Genomic DNA, 23,054 nt, shown 5'->3' with positions numbered 1-23,054 from the left:
GAGTGTGTTCCACATCATAACGTGGAAGTCAAGAAGAATTTACAGTGCAGACAAGGAAGCTGAAGGTACAGAACAGATGCAGGCATATGAAATTCCTATTCTTTGTAGCCTTTTTCTTATACATGGCAAACAGATAAAGACCATTTCCAATTCCCTGGAAGTGGTTCTCTAGTTCAAGGCCTACACTTCTTACAGCAAAGGGTACCAATAGGTGCCAAACTGAGAAAGCCAACACAAATGGGAAATAAGGGCAGGGAACAGCTGCCCCACTATCCCCAGTCCCACAGCAACTGGGACATGTGGTTTTGTCCGCAGCAAGGACAAGCAAGAAGGCAGGGTACACTCAAAAGCATAAAGCACTGTTTATTTTGTAAGTGTGCCATCATATTACATCAGTGTCCCATACTAACAATATTATTTTGCCCCTGAATACCATTCCCTTACATGCTCAATTTTGTGGTTCAGACTCAACAGCAAGCATCCATATCTAGGTGGAACTGCACTACAGCTGTGATAGGAACTCCACAAATGCCCAAAACAGACAGAAGCCCATGTGGTTTTCACTCTCACAAATACTCATTGACTTAACTGTACTTGCAGCAATATTTTCCTTACTGTAACCATTCCTTAAACACATTTTTAAGACCCTTGCCAAGGCTTTACTTACACTATGTGCTCATATGGGTGTATTTTTGTGTATACTTATTTTTATAATAAACTTCCCAGTGTACTCTTCTCTCTGCCTGCCTGATGGTCAGAAACGCCAGTCCTGCACTTAGTTTTTTACTCTACAAGCCCTTTCAGGAACATACAAATCAAGATTTGGAGAAATTAATCAACTCAGTGCTTGCTTTGTCAGCTGGTATCCTACCGTAATACAACAGAAAGTGCAATATGACAGCAAAGCAGCAAGATCCCAGACTACAGGAAGACAAGATTTGCTCAGACAACAGCCATAAGCACAACAGTATAGGAAAGAAACTGCTTACCTTTAGAAGGCCTCACATACACAGGAATACCCAGAGGGACACCCTTGCCTCCACTACCAACCCTTAAATAAGGTCTAGGAAGGGGTGGATCCTGCTCCATCCCTTCCAGTCAATCAGGTGCACTGCTTACACCTGAGCTCCCCTGGGTTGGCCATATCTTCCTACCAGGTGCTCAATCACTGCTTCAAGCCATGACTCAGCATTTCCACTACACTCCACCACTTTACAGCATGAACTACTGACTGAGCAGGTTAAAGGTAAGCCCTTTCTAAGATGATGATCCAGTACACCACAACATTGCAATGGGCAAATCATGTGACTGACAAAATGTGAGACAGTGGATGATTGATTCATGGTTGAAGTCTACACTCCTTCATAGGCCAGTACACAATGGTTCTCCTGGCTGGCTCACCAAGTGTAACACAGTGGAAAGCACTGCAATTACAGCAGAACAGCAAGATCCCTGGCTGCAGGGATGGAGGATTTACTAAAATACAACAGCCACAGAAATAAGAGGCTGCTTACCTTCAGGAAGCCTCAGACATACAGGAATCTCCAAAAAGATACTCTCACCTCCACTGCCAGCCCTTAAATGAGATCTGGGAAGGAGTGGATCCTTCCTCCACCCCCTCCAGTCAATCAAGTGCACTGTTTGCACCTGAGCTCCCCTGAGTTTGCCCTGCCTTCTTACCAGGTGCTCAGCCACTGGTTTAAGCTGTGACTTAGCATTTCCGCTACACCTACCTTAAGTCAGGCTTCGTTACACATTGCTGTGTATAAGCAGGAACTTTGGGTTTTAAGTCAGAACAGATGACACAGGCCATTTCACAAGGTGGTAATTGTGGATACTATTGGGCACTTTGCCTTTTGGTTTGCAGACCAAGAGACTTCACCTAGACAGCAGTGGGCATTGAGTGAGGCCCATAGATTTCATCTAGAAAAGAGAGGGTATAGTAGAGACCTATAAAATCAGGACCATCACAGGAGAACTGTGTCTGCTCTGCATCATCTGTCCTACAGTAGAACTACGAGGCATAGTTGTTCAAATTCAAATGCTTTAGGTGGCTCTGATAGTAAGCATGAAAGGTTAAAAGCATTTAGAAAAAAAAACAAGATCTGTTTCAGAAGTATGTATGATGTGCTAGAAGCTCTCTGGGGTAAATTGAGGTCTGCTCTCAACATTACAAATGATTTCTTACAGCTTTAATTTTTACCTAGGCAAATAAGTGGGACCCCAAGCAACAGGTAGCACTGCAGAATTAGATGTCAGTTTATGACAAGTGCAAATAGAGCTTGGGTTTTGAGAAGTTTTAGAAAGGGTAATTAGGTAGGAAGACTGTGCACAGCACAGGAAAGTGTATGAGATTTATGAAAGCAAGCTGCAGGAAGATAGCGGAGTTTTAATAGCAGCATTTGGGATCATCTGAAAACAGGAAGGCAAAAACTTTTATTGGCTAATTTACTTTTTGAAATTAAACGGAGATCAACAGATTCTGATGAGCAAGCGTTTGATTCCCCAACAAAAAGTAAAAAAAGCCCCATGATGCCAGATGTTCTGCTCACTGACAGGCAGAACAGGTTGTCCAGTAGGATAACTGGTTGGTCTTCAGGACAATTTGAGCTCCTTCGCATACCTGTGCACATACAAGATCTGGCCCACATCTACACAAAGGGAACTTCTAGAGAGATTTTTTTTTTCATCTTTTTCCCCACTTAACCACAATTTCAGATGTCATAGTAAGTTAGTTTAGGTTGTAGTCCATGGTTATCCAAACAATAATTCAAACACAATGTGAAAGAACAATAAAACAAACCTTTGAACGTTCACATCAGCCACTGGTGAGAGACCATTCTTCAAATACTTCAAAGTGGTTTGTGTCATAATGGGACTTTTTTTGTATTCTCAGATATATTTACATGGCCAGACATCTTCGTAGCTCATATGAAAGAGCAAGTGAGAGCAAAAATGGCAGAGGGGAAGAGGAAAGGAGGGAAGGAAAGAAGAAGAGACTGAGATAAAACAAATGGATGAGTGGACCATTGGAATTACCAACACTTCTCCCAGTATTTCTTCTGTTCTCTCTTAACAACAGATTCCACTTCCATTTTTCTGTGTTGCCGTATTTCTCAACTTCTTATCCTTTTATTTCGAATGAACATTTCATCCAGTCTGTGAAGAACTGCTTCTATTAAAGACATAAACAGCCCTTGTAGCCTTTGATGTAAATCAGTGACTTTCAGTTATGGTCTCCATTGCATGTTCATTGATAAGCTAGGTTTGTTCTTTCCCATTGCTAGTCCTAAAAAGCCTACAGCATGCACTATTCTTCCTTTGGCTCCCTTCACTCCCTTACAGTCATGTTTTGAGTGCTGCAGCACAGACAGTCCCACAGAACCAGCCATAAAACCCCTGTACACTCTGTGCACCTTTGTTAGCCCATGGGAACTCTGCTGAACTCCTGCAGTGTACCATCATCATAGGGAGATAAGAGAAACCACGCATTGCTCAAATCTCTCTGCTCAGTGACTCTCTGTTGTTTATTTAATGGTATTTGTGTTAATTTCATTTGCTACCCGTTTGCTTGTGAGTGGCTACCACCTCCCCTTAGTAAAATGGCAAAGAATCAGTTGAGTCAACAGAAAATTTAATTTCAGATACAACTGAAAATTAAAATACACTTTAATATACCCTAGATTTAGATTGGGATGTATACCTCAGGTTCATGTCTAAATTAATGAAATAAATAAACATGCAACATCTTCTACTTTTTAAAAAAGATGTTCCCCTGGCTAATATTTGAAACAGAGAAACCACTGAATTTTTCAACTGAAAAGAAAAATGGTTTAACTTGCACTGAACTGCTAAGAGATCTCTACAAGCAGTCACACACACACATACAGTAACTGTAGCTGCAGCAGCTTATCATTTACAAAATGACAAAGTACCGGATGTATTTCAGAGACAAATGCAGTGACTTTTGTTTTTATTTTTTAATTGCTTACTATCTTCTGATATTGATGCTGAATTTCCACTTTATACTCGGACTCTTCACAATCCTAAGTGTCACGTGTGATAGCCCTAGCTTCACAGTATTCCCCTTATCTAGTGAAAGTCATCACACTAAATATAAAGACACGGGACTCGTACACTAAGCAGGTTTTCTTCTCTAATTAAAAGCAGCAATATAATATCAATAGAATAAAATTTATTATCTAGACCTCTAGACATTTTTTGTAGATATTGATCAGATTTTGGAAGGTTGGGGTGGGTTATATCTATTGAAGTTGTTCCAGGAAGAAGAAGGAGGCTGACAGGTAGGAAAGAGTTATTTTAAAATTGCACCAATACTCTGTTTGTTTCCCAGTTATCTGGGACTTAGCTGACGCTGAAAGATCACGTCAGTGTTTTTGAAATACGTTAAGATATAATTTGGGAAAGATCTTACATTTTCTTTTTCCAAGCAACACTTGTTCAAACTCTTCATTAACAACTCCATGAACAAGGAGTGACAAATACGTAGACATGGAGACTGGAAACATCAGCACAAAATAACCGTTTGTGTTTAAAAAAGATTAATGCAAGCTTGTACTAGTAGAGGAAATAATCTGAAACATAAGGATTGAGTACAGGGGAAAACCTGGAAACAGTAATCCTGAATGATTCAGAAGTGAAAATAAATACTGAATGATTCAGAAGTGAAAATAAATATTGAATGCGGCTGGACAGCATATAGGAATAACTTAGCCTGTTTAAGGTCAGAATCAATCACTGAACAGACTTCAAGCATTCAGAATTATTCAAAATCACTGAACAGACGTTGAACATTCAGAATTACTTAACTATTTTTTACGTGACCATACTCCACTTTATGGACTGCACACAAGTTTTTTTTGCAGTTAATAAGGGCTTCAAGTACTTGCTATTCAGAGCGTGTGATCCATCATTTCAAGTGCTTGATACTGATTCACACACTGTCTGGATAACTCCCAGTGCAACACAGAAGTCTTTAGAGTTGGCTGCACACGTGTTCCAATGTAAATAAGCAGACTAGTTGAGATCCTTCTTCAAATAATAATAAAAAAAAAAGATAGCAAACTTTGCTATTTGTTGCTCCAAATTTTGATTCGATTTATTTGTTTGCCTCTTCCTCTCTGCAATGCCCTTTTACGTGCTTGTGAAAACTGTTAGTTAATGTTCCCCCTAAATATTCTCTTTCAACCAAAAAGCCCAAACTCTCCTACTTCCTTGGAGGTCAAAAGCCACAGACCTCTGATCATTCTTCTTGCTGTGTTCTGAATCCTCTGCAATTAGCGTGCATCTTTCTAGAAGTGAGATGCCTGAAGTTGGACCTTCTCAGCACTGAGCAAAGTATGAATATTTGCACGTGTAGGAGATGCAGATGCAGAAATTCAGATTCTTTCTACAACTCCCTGAAAGGAGGTTGTATTCATTTGCTTCAGACAAACTTATGGCAGTTGAAAAAAGTGTTTCCTAACTCACCTGCATGGAAACAGTATGAGTGCATATGTACAGCATATATAATCCTACAGCCATGCTGCTTATCTTCAGAGAAGCAAATATAAAAAAAGATTAGTATAGGGGCACTCTGCTGTGATTTTCTTGCTTCCATAAGATTAAGAATAAATAAATAAATAAACCAGCTAATATGAAAATGTTCTTAAAGAAAAGTTATGTAGAAAACCAGCTGAAGATTCCAAATCATTAATAAAGTACATGTGACAATGTCCTTCTCATCCAAAACCAGACATCATAAAAGCCTGAGAAAGGCTGTAGCCACGGTATTTCCTCTACCATCAGAAAAGTAGAGAATCCTGTGAGAAAGACAATACATCTGTTCTCATTGTTCCTGAATCAGATGGCATATATAAGTATCTCTGACTTTAGTGAGTTATCCAAATCAGAAACTGGTCAAGCATGTAACCCTGGAATTTCTCTGGAATGGACAGATAGGATTTATCAGGTAAAGTGTGATAAGCAATGGCACATACATACAAATACGGGATAACAAGTTGGTCAGCATTTTACACCAAAGTCATCTTCCCTGAACAGAACACTATTCAGGTACCTCTGCTCTGTTGCATGTCAAGAACATGCAGGTATGATTTGCCAAATAGCAGCTGACTTGCAGAATAGTCTACTTCTCTGCACAGTCAATGGTGTATGTCTGATACCTCATTTCTAATCATCTTTGGGAGAAATTGCTCCACGAGTGGTACTGAGAAGCCCAAAGGAGCTACGTGCAGCTGATTCCATTCATTTTTTTAAAAAAATGCTTCTTTAGTTGGCATAAACTTCATCTGAGTTCTGTGGGACAAAATGCTTTTTGGCTTTGTGCTTATTCAAATGTTAACAGTAACACATAAACATGAAACTGTTTGAGAAAAAGTAATGCTTGGACACTCCATCCAGTCCAACACAAATAGAAATAAATGTTTCAAGATACGAAGTGCCTGTGCATCTGGATTGAGCAGAAAGGCTTTCACAGAACATGCTATGCCTAGAGAAGCTTCATTAGTTCAGCCTGCCTTTTCCTGGTGCAACTGGGTGAGTGACACAGCCTAGCTAGCAGAGTTCTTGTACTTTTCTAAAATAAGTCTGAACTGAGCACTCACAGAAATAAAACAACGTCAACCTCTCTATAAATTAAAAAAATTATAGCATTGAGCTCTGGCTTGGAAATTGGTAACTGAAGTAGTTTGATAAACAGTCTAAAAGTATCCTGGTACAAGAAAGCCCCACTGTTAGCTCCGTGACTCATGGCAGAGGTTATGAATCTCCCACAGGAGAATGTAGTGTCTGTACCAGCAGTACCACTCACCTACTTGCGGAGTAGAGGAAACACGTTCCTGTTACAAAGCTGTGACAGTTCTGGATGCTTCATCTGTCTGACAGTAATACAACCAGTCTGCACTAGGAGAAGAATTCTCTAATTAATCACATACAATATGTTTTTCTTTCACTAAAGCTCCACTCAATTTCTAGGCCAAAGGGAGATCAGAGAAGAGGAAAGCCCTTTCTGCAGGTTGTTGTGTTGCCACTGAAGTCTGTCCAGCAGGCACACACAAATGAAAACCAAGTTTACTGTTATCATCTTAAAAGCAAAAGGCCCTTTTTAAGTAGGTGGTGAGCTTACTCTCTCGTCACTCTTTCATCTAGTATAACTCACTGCATTACAGTGCATTACCAAAAGGCTGTTAAAGCTTAGAATGGAATTAAATTAAAAAAAAAGCCAACACTGACCTAACTCCTCCAGTTTCAGTAGGAGATGAACCCACCGAGAATGAACCCATGATGCAAAGGAGAAGAGTTAATAAAACCGAGGAGATTATCATGAACTTTAAGGAGCTGTCTAACAGAATTTCTACAGTTAGAAAAATGCCTTTGACTGTCCAGAATATAATACATAGAAATGATCATTTTCTACACATTCTCTCCCTTTAGTGTTTTGCATATTGAAAAGAGCTTTTTTTCAGATGAAACGTACCCCAAAAAAAGAAAAAAAGAGCAGTAGTGCCAAGTACCACTTGGGAATGCATGCAAAAGTGCCCATATGTCATGAAGCACTCATTCTATATTACTTTCCTCCCCCTGAGGAACATGCTGGTAAGCAATCTTTTACTCAGTGATACGCTGATACTTTGAGAAAAACTTAGGATTATTGAAATTTACTTGAGTTTGGTATTTTTCCACCAAGAGTGACAGAAAGCTTTTAATTCATACTAGAACTTCTTTCAATCTAGTTGTTGCCCAGTGGTAATGATTTCAGTGGTCTTCCATGACAAAGCTTAGCTACAAGCTGAACAGATCACTCAAACGTTGTCTTAATCATCATGTTATTGTGAACTCAATACTTGTTTGCAGAGTTTATTGCTCTTTTGGATATTCATTAAAGTACTTTGTTGTGGGTTTGTTGTTTTTTAAACTCTTATGGTTCCTGGGAACAAATTAGCATGGTTTAAGGTCTACACTAGAAAAGAATAATGGGAGCATTGAACTAAGAAGCAAAGATCAATAGATTTAAGACTGTCTACAACTTCATATACAGTAAAAATAACAGAACTGATGAAACACTTGCAAATGGCATCAAGCTGACAGACTGTCTTTGCTAGACACTTCACAGACCACGCTCTGACCTATTACAGCAAAGCAAGAAGCCTGAAGAAAAGACTAAGTAATGAAAAGCAAGTCCACTGAAATCTTATGAGCACCACCAGTCATATCTGTGTACAACTGTACAATAGTACAACTGGGAGCGGATGCTGACCTTCTTCCTTGACACGGTATTCTGTGGACAAATAATATTGTGTCTGCTCCAAGACTAAAATGTGATGCATTTTGAACAAAGTGTGTGTCATTATTATCATGTGCTTTTGGTGTTCTCTGAAAACTGTCCTTTTTCAGAACAATTAGGGCCATTTTAAGTTTCAAAAAATTCTCCATCAGTCTTCAAAATTAATTTTGAAAATGACCTTTTTCAAAAAAAAAAAACCAAAAAAAAAAAACCTGTTAAGATGTTTGGAATCAGATTCCTATGGTGTAATGGTAATAATACCAGGCAGCTTTACGAGGATAGTTTAATCCTGTCTCAGTAGGGAGGGGTTTTTTTTTGTGCAGAGGAGAGAAATAATTTACTAATGATGTAATCAAGGTAGCAAAAAATGTTTGTCATTTCAAAACTAATGAATTGTATAGGGACAAAGGAAGCAATACCGATGAAATAAGGCTCAAGTCCTGTGTAGTAGAGCTGGAGTAGAAAACACCAACATTTAATTCAAATTCCGGCTCACTCCATTGTTAATCTCGCTGTCAGTGGAGCAAATATTTCCTTTGATCAGAAACATGTTTTCCCAAGGATGCTATATTTCATTTGAAACAGAGCACAAATTAGCTTCCTAAAATAAAAATAAAACACTGTATAAACTTCTGGCAAAGAGATTTAAAAGAATATATATTACAGCCAAAGTGTATGCCACTTGGCTTCATTAAATAAACGTTCAGGAAACGTATTTAAAAGAAAAATACTCAAAATCTACGCACAGAATGCATAACACTGCCACCAAGCACATTCTGGTGGAACTGAAGACAAGTCTTATTTAATCCCCAATCATACATTGAAAGTTAATACCTTCATTTGCAATGTATTCTTTTTCAGAAATGTACACACTCTATGTTTAAATACATGGACACTTTATCAACTTTGATCATACTCTGGGCCAGTGTCTCAGTCTCTTAAATGCAGGTGAACTGAAAATCAACTAATCTGAACATTTCCACAGTATCAGGGAAGACGTCTTAGTATTATTGTCCTATAGCATAGGATCACAGATTCATTTCGTTTGGAAAGGATCTCAGGAGGTCTCTAGTCCAGTGCCCTCCCTGAGGCAGGGTCAGCCATGAGGTCAGAACAGGCTGCTCAGAGCTTTGTTCAGTTGATTCTTGAAAACCTCCAAGGATGGAGGCTGCACAGCCTCACCGAGCAACCTGCTCTGTCTACTGTCTTTTTACCACACATCACTGCAAAGAGCTCTACTCTACCTTCTCAATAACCTTCCCATGGGTACCTGGGGGCTGCTGCTTGTTAAGTCCTCTCCAAGCCAATTGTTGGCCAAGCTGAATAAGCCCTTCTTCTGCAGTCTCTTCTCACTGATCAAGTGCTCTGGCCCCTCAGTAGCCCTCCTCTGGACTCACTCCAGTTCACTGATATCTTTCTTACATTGGGAGGCTCAAAATCGAACATAGTATTCTAAATGTAGCCTAGTAAGCACTGAGTACAAGAGTATGGAAAGTACAAGAGTACTTTCCGTAAGCAACTGGCCATGCTCCTACTCCTGTAGCTCAAGGTAGCGTTGGCCTTCTTTGCTGCCAGGGCCCACTGCTGCCTCACATTCAGTTTGCTGTGTATTGAGACTCTCCCATATTTTCAGCATAAACGCACCCCAGCCAGTGAGTTTTCAACCTTTATACGTTCAATCTAGCTTACGTTATATCGTATGCCTTCTGAAAAACAGACAGCCTAAGTAAACATTGCTCAGATAATAAGCATTCTTCTTCTATTTTGATATGGTGAGCATGAAAATCAGATAGTGTATCCCAATGGAAGCCTCAGAGCTGACTGTGTTCTGTAGCAACTCTTTTCAGTTTTTTCAATTCTGTCTCTATCATGTTATGTGGGAAGGAATGGACTCTTGTCATACAGGTGAAAACATTGGTTGAGGTCGGCAGGTGTTACTTCCATACTCACACTCAGGCCTTGCTATGCGCTTATCCAGAATGCAAGATCTGCACTTTTAAAATGTATCCTGATTTTGCATCCTACACTGGAATGCCATACAGCAGTTTGTAGCCAGACCACTTAAGTGACCCTAATCTACAGATACAAATTTGAAAGTGGAATTCAGACATTCTCTGTAATGTGAAGAATATAAATTGAATTGAAAATTTTTCACTTTCTCCCCTTATCCTTCCCTCTAGGTTTGTGAATCTTTACTGTGGAATAGACAATGTTCTAAAAAAACTGCAACTCATTTAATTCAATCACATGTAGTTCTCTAAAAGTTAAATATGCTGGAAAGGCTTTGGATAGATCTTACAATGAAGCATGACAGAAGACAGAATGTTTCCTGAAACCACGGGTTAATAAAGCATACTGCTGGTCAAGAGGAGAAATCATTTGTGCCTTAGGTCCTACAGTCAAATTAAATAAAAATAAGAATACATTTCCATGAGGGTTGTGTAGATCAACAGAAGTTTACCTATGAGCTGGTCAGAATATTTTTCTACTACCTAATGACACAAATAAACTCTGAAATATCTTTCTCTTTTTTAAAGTTATGGTGTTTCTAATGTATAGATGAAAGTTGGAAGAGTACCTCACTAGGGTTCTATTGCTATATTATCCTGCTTTACATCAGATCTCTCTATTTCTATCTGTTTTGTGTTCAACAAAAGTATTGAAAATTTGATCTCAATAACTCATCTTCTGCCATCACCATGCCATTTAACTGGGTAGAGGCCCTCCTCCTTTGATACAACCACCAAACAGCAAGTAGTCACCTACCTGAGGTGTTGCTGCAATGCTACATAAATCATGGTTTATTCACAATCAAACTCTCCATCAATTCACATTCATTCTTTCTGCACCCACAGCCAACACATTCAACCACACTTATTTCAGCTGAGCAACACTCAAACTGGGAGTTAATCACTTGGTTCTTTTATTGGAATTAATGTAGGAATTTTGGCATATCTACTTTTAAAAGATCTAGAGTGAAATATCTCTCATTTATATAGCTGTAGTTTTCACCACCTCTGTTAATAGTTATTCTTTACCATACAGTTTGTGTGCCTGACCAAATTTAATTTAATAGAAGACTCTGACTGAATAGCAAATATACTTAATGTGATTGCAGAAATATAGCAATTATGGCTATAGTTCTGTCCCTACTAGCAAGCTGTAATCTGTCTCATAATCGTAACATGCTACAGGGATACTGTTGGCAATACCAATATTCTATATAGTAACACTTATGCCATAAGACAGCTGCAAAGGCTGCCTGAGGGAATCCTTTTGTAGGATCATTGCCAAGTCTGCTAAATGATAAGAAAGTGCCAGGGCACTCTAACCCTTCATGGAAGAGTTCAGAGTTCCCAAATGAGTGTAAGTGTATTTCAGGAGATTTTGCACTGAGCTCTGTGTGGAGTCACAACAAAAAGGTTAGTTGAATTATGCCAGATGGTCATCTTGCTCTCTGAACCACCACACAACATTTCTTAGCTGAGCATGTACAGTTCCCAAAAGTATGGTAGAACACTCTTTCCAAGTTTAAGGTACTTTCCTGAAGCTGATTCCCTTACTAACAGTTTCATTTTGTACAAAAGTAATATACCTGCTATAAAATAATGTGAGTGCATGATATGGATTTTGGATGTGCTAAAAGCATGGGCTACTCCAAACAATTCTTGGAAACGAATAGTAAACCAATCTGGACATTCTAGGGTAAGAACGGAGCAAGAGGACTACACCATTGAAAGTACTCTTGGAAGCATAACTTTGCTTTTAGAAGTAGATAGGGTCTAACCATTTTAGAAAGGTTGGACATTTTTCTTGGTCACAGGGATGTGTCCACACTGAAGTTACTGTCTAGCCTGGCAGTATGCCCTGGAATCTACTTACTTGTGTGACAAAATAAATCATTTCCCACAGAGATTTTGGTAAAGCTTTCATCTACTAAAAAACTCATTAGAGAAGATAAGCAATACAGTGCAGTGACTAGGTAATTACATGACTATACCTAACGCTCTAGTCTTATCAGGTAATCTTCCATATAATTACACCACGGTAGTGCTTTAACAATGATTAACACAGTCTGATACTTTTCATCTATTTTAATTTAATATTTGTAAAGTGCTTTAACGTTGCCTGAAGGGAAGAACTAAAGAAAAACTTGTTTATTTCTTCTCTTCTGGAATTACTAAAAGATAAGGTTACCCTTCAGTCTGCCATACAGTAGGACATGTAATCATCCGTGCACAGCCTGTGGTATATGAGTCCACTTGAGTATTGACCCACTTTTGAAAAGTGGTACTTAGCACCTGAAGATAAGGGTCAAAAGCTCAATTAAAATAATTCTACAGATAATTCTCTACCTTTATGTTTCTGTTTAAAGAAAAAAAAAATAGCTTGATCCTTTGAAGGTATCGAGCTTGAAAGAAGTATCCACTGATTCTAAAAGGGATGTAGAGAAAGGCCAGCTATTTTGAGACAGTAACTGTCATTAAATAAGGACATAGGTATCTATTTACTCTCTAATTTCTGAAAATCTTGACCTAGATTTCTGTAAGCACATAACCAACCAGATGTTAGATGAGTATAATTCCAGTTTATGTGCATTATTTAATCTATCAAACCATCACAAACTGCCCATGCCTGAACTAATTATTGCATAACCTTATTGCTATAACTTGCACCCTTTATAACCCTATTCCTGTTATCATTACTTAATGTAGCCTTCCTAAAATCATACTGTAATCCCTTCAGAGACCTCATCTCTTCATAAGAACTGTAAAAATCCACTGAGTGCTGCAGGAATAACAAAATGACTTTTGTTGGTAATTAGTTGCAAGAACATAGAGGTCGTCCTATCCAACAGCAACATCACGCTTTAGAAACCTTAGCAACTTAACCAGTCAGTTAACACTTCAGTTCAACTGTTCTCAGTCTCAGTCTACATCAACAAAGGTTCTGCAGCTATTTCTACCACCTAACACTGATATACAAGTGATTTATAGGTTGACAAAAAAGAAATAAAATAGAAATGCATGCAACTCAAGTTGTTCTCACCCATTCAATACTTTTTTCAAGCTTATTATAATCAAGGAGAAAAGGAGAAGAAAACTAATTATGTGAATTTCACCCTGAGTCCATATTAAGAATTAATCTGCATTCTCAGCATAAATATCTTAGGACTTGATTCCTAGTTAGACTGATAATAACATATATAATCAGATCACAGAATATGGGCACAAGAGTCCACCACTGAGAACAAATTCAGGATACGGACAGAAGTGCCAAGGTTCTATTAGCATCTCATAATTCTTTACCCTGTGACAACTTTGGCCCTCTAGTGCAAGAAGTGGTATGTATTACACTTGATTCTCCATCGCATTCACTACTGTCTTGCTTATCTTAACTCTGTAAATTCGGATTGCCATTCGTTTTCCTCCTGGTCTTGCCCAGATTTTAAAGCAGGATGCACCTCTAGCCTCTCCCTTGATTTCACACCACAGTCCTCCTCTCCCTGCTCTATCTTTCTGGCTTTCTCCACTCACACTTGTTCCAAAATGACACAGAAATTACTCATGGATTATGGTAAATAACACCCATAAAGGTCCAAATGGCTCATTCAGAAATGTGTGCAAATACAGAATCAGGGTATTCCAGATGGGTACAACTGCCTGTTTCACCTCCAGGAGCCAATGCCTGGATGCTGCGCCACCCATTCTTCCATGCCCTAAAAGCAGTGAATGAGTTAAAATGAACAATGAATAATTTTATAAAGAAACCACCAGGAATGTGTATTCCTACTGGTTTGTCTTTCTGGCTACATTTGCCTTTTGAGAAATCCAGTTGGGAAAATTGTTTAGAACTCAGACACACGGAACAATAAAACCACTAAACTGAACTATTAGAAAGTTAATGTGTAGATGGAACAAGTTACAGCTGCATCAAAGAAAAGCTGGGTAGCACTGCACAAGAGAAACTGAGGAGGGTTCCAGAGATGTGATCGAATAGATGTTCTGAATAGAAAGCAAGCTGTTTATTCGTAGTTATTCCTTTTTAGAAAGGGAAGCACAAGCCTTTCTGATAACTACTTTGTGTTACTATCTACTGTTACTACTGAGGTAAAAATCTTTCCAAAAGGCTAACTGAGACCTAGTAGCATTCTAACTGCGACCGGAATAATGCACCAGATTCACAGAAACAAATACAGTATAAAATCCTTAGTTAACTAAATCATTTAAAAACAAACCAACAGATCCAACACTATTTCTCCTGTGAATGCCATTCAGCTTGCTTTTCCCCCCTCCTTCTGTCCCCGAAGAGCAAAATCCTACTGTGCAGTGCCTTCTGAAGGCTGTCTGCTTGCTGTCCTTACTGCCCACCTACCGTAGGGAGCAGCTCCTCCCACCTGCACATAAAAGCCAAGTGCATGCTACCAGCAGCTGATCAGAGCACTTTCTCAGCCTTCCACTGTTTTGAACCAGTGATCTTCTCTCCTTGGATCTTGTACACTCAAGGTAAGATTACGGCTGCTTCAGGTTTCTGTTCTAACCAGCTATCGTGAGGAAGTCTTAATGTGAACTCTAGCACTGCCTTGCTGGGTGGTGCTGGCAGGGTGCTTTGCTTTTTATTTTTTTTAAGATGTAGTGTCATCTGACAGTTAAGTTAGTAACAATCTGTTGTTGTGGCAATGAAATAAAAACAGATCTTGCTGGGAAACACTGTGTGGCTGAGAAATGGTCTTCTCTCCCTTTCTGATAGATTTTTGAAGAGATTAGTATGCCCAGACCACTTCTAACAATTTATTATCCCTCTCAGTAGTCTCAGTCCAGTCACAGTTATTAAAAAAAAAAAAAAAAAGTACACTTTAGAGCTGCCTTAAGTTAGAAGAAAAAAGAATAACTTAGTGATAACGCAAAGTGCTGACTCAAGGAAGGATCTTTTAATGATTATAACTGGTCTTATTTACGAGGCAGACTGGGACGGTTTTGGGAATGAAGTGCACCTTCACAGGTCTCACTGCCATGTAAAAAACGTGTAACTGAACGTATGCTCCCACAGGAGCACAGTAGCAAAGCTAATGGAGTTTGCTATACGGTGTCAAATATGCTTTAAGTACATGTTTCACAAGCAAAGTTCTGCTTCTTGCAACAGACCTCTTATGTCTACTGTATGGAATCTGTAAATCAGCTTGAATTGTACTTTATCAAGGTTTCCTCCATAGGTATTTCTAATGCCACAGGAAGGGGTAGTTAACTGTCTCGTGCAGACAGCTGCTGAATAGTTGAAACAGTAAGACATAAAGTGCTTTCAAAACTGTGTTTGCACTCCCCTCTGTTCATCTGTCATCCTCACAGAGGTGAATCTATTAGTGACTAACACTCTCATGTTGTGTGTCAGTGCACTTTTAATACACAATCACCTGCTTAAAGAAATTCCACCACAGAAATAAATCCTCATTGTAGAATGCTTCTCCAGTGCTCAGAGATCAGAGAGCATGAACTACTAAATGCAAGCAGTGAATGCTGACTGTAAATAGTTTGTTTATATTCTATGTAATTCATTCTGCTGTTAGAGTGGCTTTCTTTCTGAAAGCCAAACAATTCTCTCCCTAAATTGACCCTTTGTTGTTTTTTCCCCAAATAAAAAAGTCTTTTCTAAGAAAGAATTATCTCCACGCATAGCTGTACTCACAGTAGCTGGAACTTTTTAAGCTACAGCTCTGTGTAACATCAGCAGAACTCTTCTCAAAAGGCCTTTTCCTGCATACTGTAAGAGATTCTTCTCTTTATTTTACATGTTATTTGTTGTATCTAATGGAGAAAAGAAAACATTGCCTTCAGCTACTTGCCTGGAAGATTACATAAGTAACTCTTCTTTAAAAAAAAAAAAAAGAAGAAGAAGCTATTCAAAACAAAGTACAGTGCTTTCTACAGTAGGATTACAGTAGAACTACATTTGCATCCAGGTAATCCATGCAAGTTGCCTATAGAAAACATGAGCAAAATCATTGGATTCTATTCCTATAACAGGTATTCTGTCTCTAAGCTACAAAATTGTACTCCTTAGTTAACACTGGATTTTTTACAGTAAACTCCCTTCCATCTACTAAAATGCCCCTCTTGTGAAGCACAGATATGCTTTGCACTTAGAATCACATATAGAATTTACTTCTAAAATCTGGCAGTAAATCCTCAGCTTTCATACAGAACTTTAACAGAGAAATCAACTTCTATTAGAGCATTTTTTCAATTTAAAAAAAAATTATTTAAAAATGCATTTGCCACAAGAAATGTGTATATAGCAAAATACCTTTTATTAAAGCCTGCTGTGAAATGTGATGTTTTGGCATTTCAAAAATGGATTGCAGGGCATATTAGGAAAACTCCACTGAAAGGAATGTATCTAATTTAGATCAGAATCTCCTCTGAGCAATTTCTCTCTTAGGCTGAATAGATCATTCAGCTGAGCATCACTTGGCAGCAAGGAATGAAGGGAAACTGTAACCAGCTCATCTCCCAGAGTACTTAGGTGTCTAGAAATGCCTTTACTTATGTGCTCATCTGAACCTCCTTTTTAAAATCAAAACGTGCTGATAGTAAGATAAAAACATTATCACTTCAAAATAATCCTATAACCACAATAAAAAATAAATAAAAAGCGAGTCAGTGGGGGGAAAAAAAAGGAATTCAGATTTTTTTGAGTAATGACCACAATATAAAAAAAAAAAAAAAGTGAAGAGATTACATTATTTTTTCTACTACAGACCAGCCAAGTGTTAAGAAGGCATTCTCAGCCACTTCTGTTGGTGAGGGCATTTAAGGGTTGTTGTTTTGTTTTTGGTGTTCATTTAGGGCACAAATGCCCAGTGAAATTACTAGCATAATTCCTACTGCCGTTAAAAATGCTAGACTAGATACCTGTAAAAGTTATACCTGTATAGGCTGAACTACCTAGTCAGCGGCCTGCCATTCCCACTGGCTCTGAGACATTCTGATCTACACTAATTTATTTTCACCGCCTCTTTGTGAGGCAGAGATATGTTTCCTCTGGCCATCCTGATACTCTCAGGGCTGCCCCAAAAGCATTGCCCCTTATTTTATGCTGTCCATGACATCAGAGGCGGATGTTGGTGGGATGGCAGTAGAAATTGAACCTTCCCACCAGCGTTTGCTTACATGTTGTTGCTGTGTGACAGATGGCGGCACAGGGGCAGTCTGATAGAACGGCATGTGGCATGGGAGTGTGGATGAAGCGAAAGTGTATCATTAAATCCTTCCATGTGGGGAAAAAAAAACAAATGGCACCCATTGACATTCGTCGATGCTTGCTGAACATTTATGGAGTCCAAACGGTGGATGTGAGGTCATGGTGTTCAGCATGACCTGTTCAGCAGTGGCAACAGTGAGAGTAGATCAACACCTGCACTGGTGCAGATAGTTATGAGCGTGGGTGCAAGCTCCTGTTCATCACGAACAAAAATGCACAACTAATGCTGGTGACTATGTTGAAAAATAGCGTTTTGTATTTGAGACTTTGCTCCATGAAATAGTGTGATTGTGCTCTTTGTAACTGCTGTAGTTTCCATGGAAATAATTAGGCATCACTTTCAGGGTTATCTACATAAATACATGGGCTGTTTGGCTCATGGTCACAGAGGAAATTCATTGCAGAGCAGAGAGTCAAATTTAGCTCTTAAGGGTTGCAGTCCAGTACTTTAATCCCAAGCTTCATTTTGTATTCAGCCTTATGAAGTACACCCCTTTGCAGCTGATCCATCTTTGCATGCCTCCTTAGGGCTGAACAGCAGAGAGGATTTCAGTGTCGCTTCTTAACAGAGGTAATTCAATCTTAACACTTTGGATCTTCCTTTGAAATCATTTGCAACCCCCTTACCAGGATTTGAAAGTCATTCTTGGAGGGGAAATAGATACAGAAATAAATAAATAATCAAATGACCTCCCCTTCCTTACCCTCTGTGGTTAGCTGAGACTAGCCCGCTCTTGCTCAGATTGAGCAAGCACAGATCCACTGCCATGGACCAGAAAAGGCAGCAACACCTAACTATAACAGTGCAGTCCTGGTAACACAAGATTGGTCTTGTGAATGTTGCATTATCAATAAATAAATAAATGAAATTAACACATGCTTATGCTTGATTTCAGAAGTAAATGCCCTACTTGCCTTTGGAGCAAAGCATTCTACATTGAAAGTTACCACAAAGCTTGCACTGTTCACAGATAAAATAGTGAATTGTGAGAGGCAACTGGAAATTTAGTAGGAAGAGAAAAAAAAAGATTAATTGACATAGCACTACCTGCAGTAGAAGTAGGACAGTTGTTGTAAGTAAGTGAGAAAACCTGCAGCACAGCATTTTCAGCCTGTTCGCTCTATGTCCTGTTATATATCTCAGGGGAGGAAGGATTACATTTTATTGCTGAGCTTTAAATATATCCCCGTATTTGCCCTTACTCTTTTGGCCTTTCAATTACCCTAGCACATGGATTCCTTCTTTCTCCAGAGAGATAATTGGTTGGTTTTTTTTTTTCACTGGTGTCTTATTTCTAAAAGAGCAATGGTTTTCAGTGGAGTTACTGTAGTGAGGAACAAGAAAAGACAAAAACATAGTGATGGCTTGTTCTGTCTTTGATTAAAACCAACAAATATCTGTATTTAACTGTGCAGAAGTTTCTTACTTTTACCTCTTCATTGACACGAAATCCCAGCAAATGTGTATTTCCTTTTTATGGCTTTCCCTCAAGAAGAAAGTGAGATCTATTCTTTATGCTAGAAGTATTTTGCTTTGGCAAAAGTTATGAGTTTAAAAAGATAATGATGAGTCCTGGTTCTGAAGCCTTCTGTGGGTCTTGTGCAATAACTGTGCCTATTCTTTGTACACATCAGTAAGCAATTGTGCTTGGTCTCCCCATACTCCTGAAATGTTGGATGTGTTTCTGTAATTGTCTTGATTTGTAATGAACTTAATGTCTCATAATTGCACTGCAGGAGATTAATACCACTGTGCAGTCTAGGGACATCTTTTGATTATTAAATCTTCGTGCAAGCCCACATTTCGTAGCAAAGGCAAGACAAATGTAAGTCTCTTGCTTCTTGGATGGCAGGTGGAACTGCAGAGGGGTGACACATAATGGAGTGAGTGAGAATCAGTGCCCTCTTTTGGTTAGAAATAATATATAGAGGAGCCCTATGAGAGTGTTTGTCAGTTCCCTCTGCTGGCTACAAAGCCCACAGCCAGATGAGCAGCTGTGTTTGCGGAGGCGAAGGTCTTAAGTTCTATTCCCAGTGCTGTGTGCATGTGGTAAACTGATGACTGTGGTGTCTGTGCACGTATATGGACATCATTCTTCATAGGGTCTCATCAGAAACTATACTGAGTTCAACATGAGGGCACTCAAAAATAATATGGAGTTCCTGGGAGGTAAGAAACTTTCCACAAGCATCCTAGCAGATACACCATTCTTAATATTCCACAGCAAGAGCAGGAGCATCATTCTGTTACTCATCATACTCTACATTCAGATTCACTGCTTGCTTTTTTCACCTCTTCAGGACAAGCATGCCTATGCTGATTACATTCAGTTTAGAGATGTCTGCTCAGTTATCACAAATATTCACAGCAAGAACACCATAACTGGGGGAGAGAAAAAAAAAAAAGAAAAAAAAAAGAAAAAAAAAAAAGGAAAAAAAAAAAGAGAAAAGGTATTAAGAAGACCACAAAAAAAGAAAAGAAAACCCAACAACAACAACAGAAAACCACAAAAAAAAAGCTATATCGATCTTTTCCGTTCTCTTAGGGAAAGGCCTACATATTCTGGTTATGCAACTGGAGGAACAGGTTGTGTAATTTATGCAGCTTCTCTGAAACAAAGCTAAAATGGAAAAACTAAAATATATTGCAAACTTACGAGGGAGTTTTACTTTTAAATAACCATCTATACCAGGAAAAATGAAAAGTTCCTGAGTCAGGCATCCAGGTTCACTTCAACTCCTGGAGATTTCTCATAGCAATGTATAAGATATACAAATCTATACTATTAAAGGCAGAATGAGTCAGAATAGCCTGACATACTAGAAAACAAATGTATTTTAAAAGTCAGATTTCTGAAACATCTGCAGCATGTTTCCTGCTTACTATAAAAGGAACTGCTCTTTCTAGACCAAGGTACTGCCCTATTCTTGTTTCAGAGGTGAAAGAAAAGTGGACAGATAGTACACTGAGGAGTTGCACAGGGTCCTTCAAGCAAAGCATTTGATCACTGCCAAAATTAAAATTCCAGAGAACAAATCAACGTTCTAACACAACTCAGTGCTAAGAGGTGAAACAACAACACATATACATATAATACAGTACAGTCACTGAAATGGAAATGGTTACGTTGTCTTTCATTTACTTGATATAATTTTCAGCGGGACAGAATGATGATGGCACAGCCCTGGGGACACTCAAACCGAATGCAGTCAGCTTACCATTGAAGAAACTAGCAGTCAAGTCTGTTTATGCCAGCAAAAGGCTTACCTCTGTTCTGCTCTTCTATTCTTCCCACCACGTGCAGAGCTCTAGTGAATGTGGAATATCAGAACAAGGATCTTTTATGCAGCTCAGAGACCAGAATTTTTCTTTCAGTTTGCCTTTAGGAAAAGAAAAAAAAAAAGAAGAAGAAAGTGTTCATATATTTCCCAGCAAAAGAATAAGGTGAACTTAGTCCAACTCTTAGATGATGGACATAAATATAAAACACACAACTGGGACCTCTGTTGGCAAATCTCAGCAAAAAAAAGTCAGAAAGTAGTTAATTTAGGTCAAAGTTGAGAAATAAAAGCAGGCTTGCAGGAGAAATTTATGTTGCCAACATTGATATCTGTCACCTGTACTGTGGATAAAAAGCAAATAAGCTAAGAGCAGTTAAGCAAATACACCCCACAAGCACTAGCATTCACACAAAACGTATTTTAGAAAATGAAGTAAAAAAGACAACACTCAGTACTTATTTGCTTTCAGTCAGTGGCTTGAATTGAATTTACCATAGTAGCACATCACATTGTTCGCTGCAGAAAAATGCAAAGCTTAGGCCTTTAGGAGTAAGTCTCTTGTGCCTTACGGGTTCCAAAAATGTCAGTGCTTGTCAAAGTGTTTTTGAAATAAAACCAAAAGCATGTTAATAAAGTGAACTTTCCAAGACAATGCTGGCCAAAACCGATTCTTAGATTTCTTTTCAGTAACAAACTGCCTCTGCGGTTGCTGAACTGATAGGGAGGAGGATTTAAAGGGCCAAAGCCAAATTCTGGTCAACTCAAAGAGGGTAAAAAATAAAATAAAAAATGGAGCTCTGAAACAGAGCACAACCCTCCAATGAATCAAAAGATTTTTGCTGAGGGTGGGCAGAGCTTAGCAAAATCCAGCTGAGCTTTCAGAAACTCCTGTAATCACTATTAGGCTCCTCTTGGAGGTATTTTGAGACTGGAATACTTGTTGTGGGTATGATTGGTGAGGTGCTGCTGTAGGTTACTGGACAAGACTCGGTACTTATGTAATTTAGAACCCACAAGCTGAGCATCAGCTCACAAGAGCTACCCTGCCTATTTGTTAATTCCCTAAGGCATCAAATAAATTGTCCCATCCTACCCTGGCCTTTCTGAAAAATAGCTCCAGAAATAGGCTCCCGTGAAGAATGAAGGTATTCACGACGAACCGTGTTCCCACTGTGCATACGAGCTGCTTGCAAGCCTGAGTGGTGAGATGTCTGAACTGTTCGGCTGTATGCGCATCTGTAGCAGCAGCTTCTGCCTCCCACAGAAGAGTCCTGCAGTAGCTGGATGCTCTGTGCCGGTTACGGGAATCCCTGCAGCCTGCCAGCCCCAACCAGCACAGCTGACATTAGGAGGCCTGTGCTGACATTAGGAGGCCTATGCCGTACAACCCAAGTTGTCACTGCAGGGTTGCTTTCTTGGTTCTTGCTCTCAGGAACTCCCACAGGCTACTATTATTTCTGGGGATCTGAGCATAACGCATTACCTCAGGGAACACGGAAAGCATTCTAGGATTGCTCTCTAAGCTTGCGTTACCAGCCACAGCTAAAACTTTTGTTCACAATATCCCGGTAATAAAAGTGTATGTTAACATCCAATCCTGATACTTGATTAAAGATTCGTTTTCCAGCAGTAAAGATTTTATTTTTGTCCTGGTACAAAATTATCAGATGACTTCAAAGCTGTAGTTTAAAGGAAATCCACTCTGCTCTGCTTTTGTAATGTCACAAGCACTGCCTTTTGCTTGAGAGAAGTCTAAAACAAGTTGCAAACAGTATCTAAAATCTAACCTACTTGTTCTTTTTGGCATGCAGCTCTCAAGGCACAACTCTGTCCCACAGACAGAGCAAGATGGCTCTTAGATTCAAATTTTGAGCACAAAAACTGCCTTTCATTGAGTTCAGAATTAACTTGCAATGAATATTTTTTACTCTTCTTTTGAAACCCCCTATATTCAACATCACATCTGTCACTCGTATGTTGAATGCTCTCAAGAACGCAATACAAAAGGTCTGTGAGGCACAAGTTAAACAAATTTAGTTTGCAACTGCTCAGAGACATTTTCTCTGCTACTCTTGCTTTTAACTTTCTATTAACTGTTCATGTCAGGAAGACAAGGGTCTGAAAAATAAACAAGTGGAAATCTATTATATTTTCAATGTTCGACCCATCACATATACTGAGAGGCGGAATTTCAGCATGATGGACGCTCACA

At 39.0% G+C, this 23,054-nt stretch overlaps 2 protein-coding genes across 6 annotated transcripts in view; one reads left to right on the top strand and one right to left on the bottom strand.

The window, feature by feature from the left end:
- DCBLD2 (discoidin, CUB and LCCL domain containing 2) overlaps positions 1-23,054 on the bottom strand; it is a 310,431-nt gene that overhangs the window by 215,777 nt on the left and 71,600 nt on the right. Inside the window, exon 3 of one of the 2 annotated variants that reach the window (XM_046939846.1) lies at positions 20,829-20,941. The gene's annotated coding sequence lies outside the window, so the exon portion shown is untranslated. Of the gene's footprint in view, positions 1-14,677; positions 14,870-20,828; positions 20,942-23,054 lie in introns of those variants that run through there. The other variant, XM_046939850.1, reaches the window with a different exon arrangement.
- COL8A1 (collagen type VIII alpha 1 chain) overlaps positions 14,736-23,054 on the top strand; it is an 89,131-nt gene continuing 80,812 nt past the window's right edge. For 2 of the 4 annotated variants that reach the window (XM_040697994.2, XM_015296025.4), the window contains exons 1-2: positions 14,736-14,808; positions 18,037-18,131. The gene's annotated coding sequence lies outside the window, so the exon portion shown is untranslated. The remainder of the gene's footprint in view (positions 14,809-18,036; positions 18,132-23,054) is intronic. The other 2 variants (NM_001293134.2, XM_004938241.5) reach the window with 1 other exon arrangement.

This window comes from Gallus gallus, chromosome 1 (genome assembly GCF_016699485.2).
Source record: "Gallus gallus isolate bGalGal1 chromosome 1, bGalGal1.mat.broiler.GRCg7b, whole genome shotgun sequence".
NCBI lineage: Eukaryota > Metazoa > Chordata > Aves > Galliformes > Phasianidae > Gallus > Gallus gallus.
The sequence above is the reverse complement of the archived record's forward strand: the minus strand, read 5'-3'. Positions and strand labels throughout refer to the sequence as shown.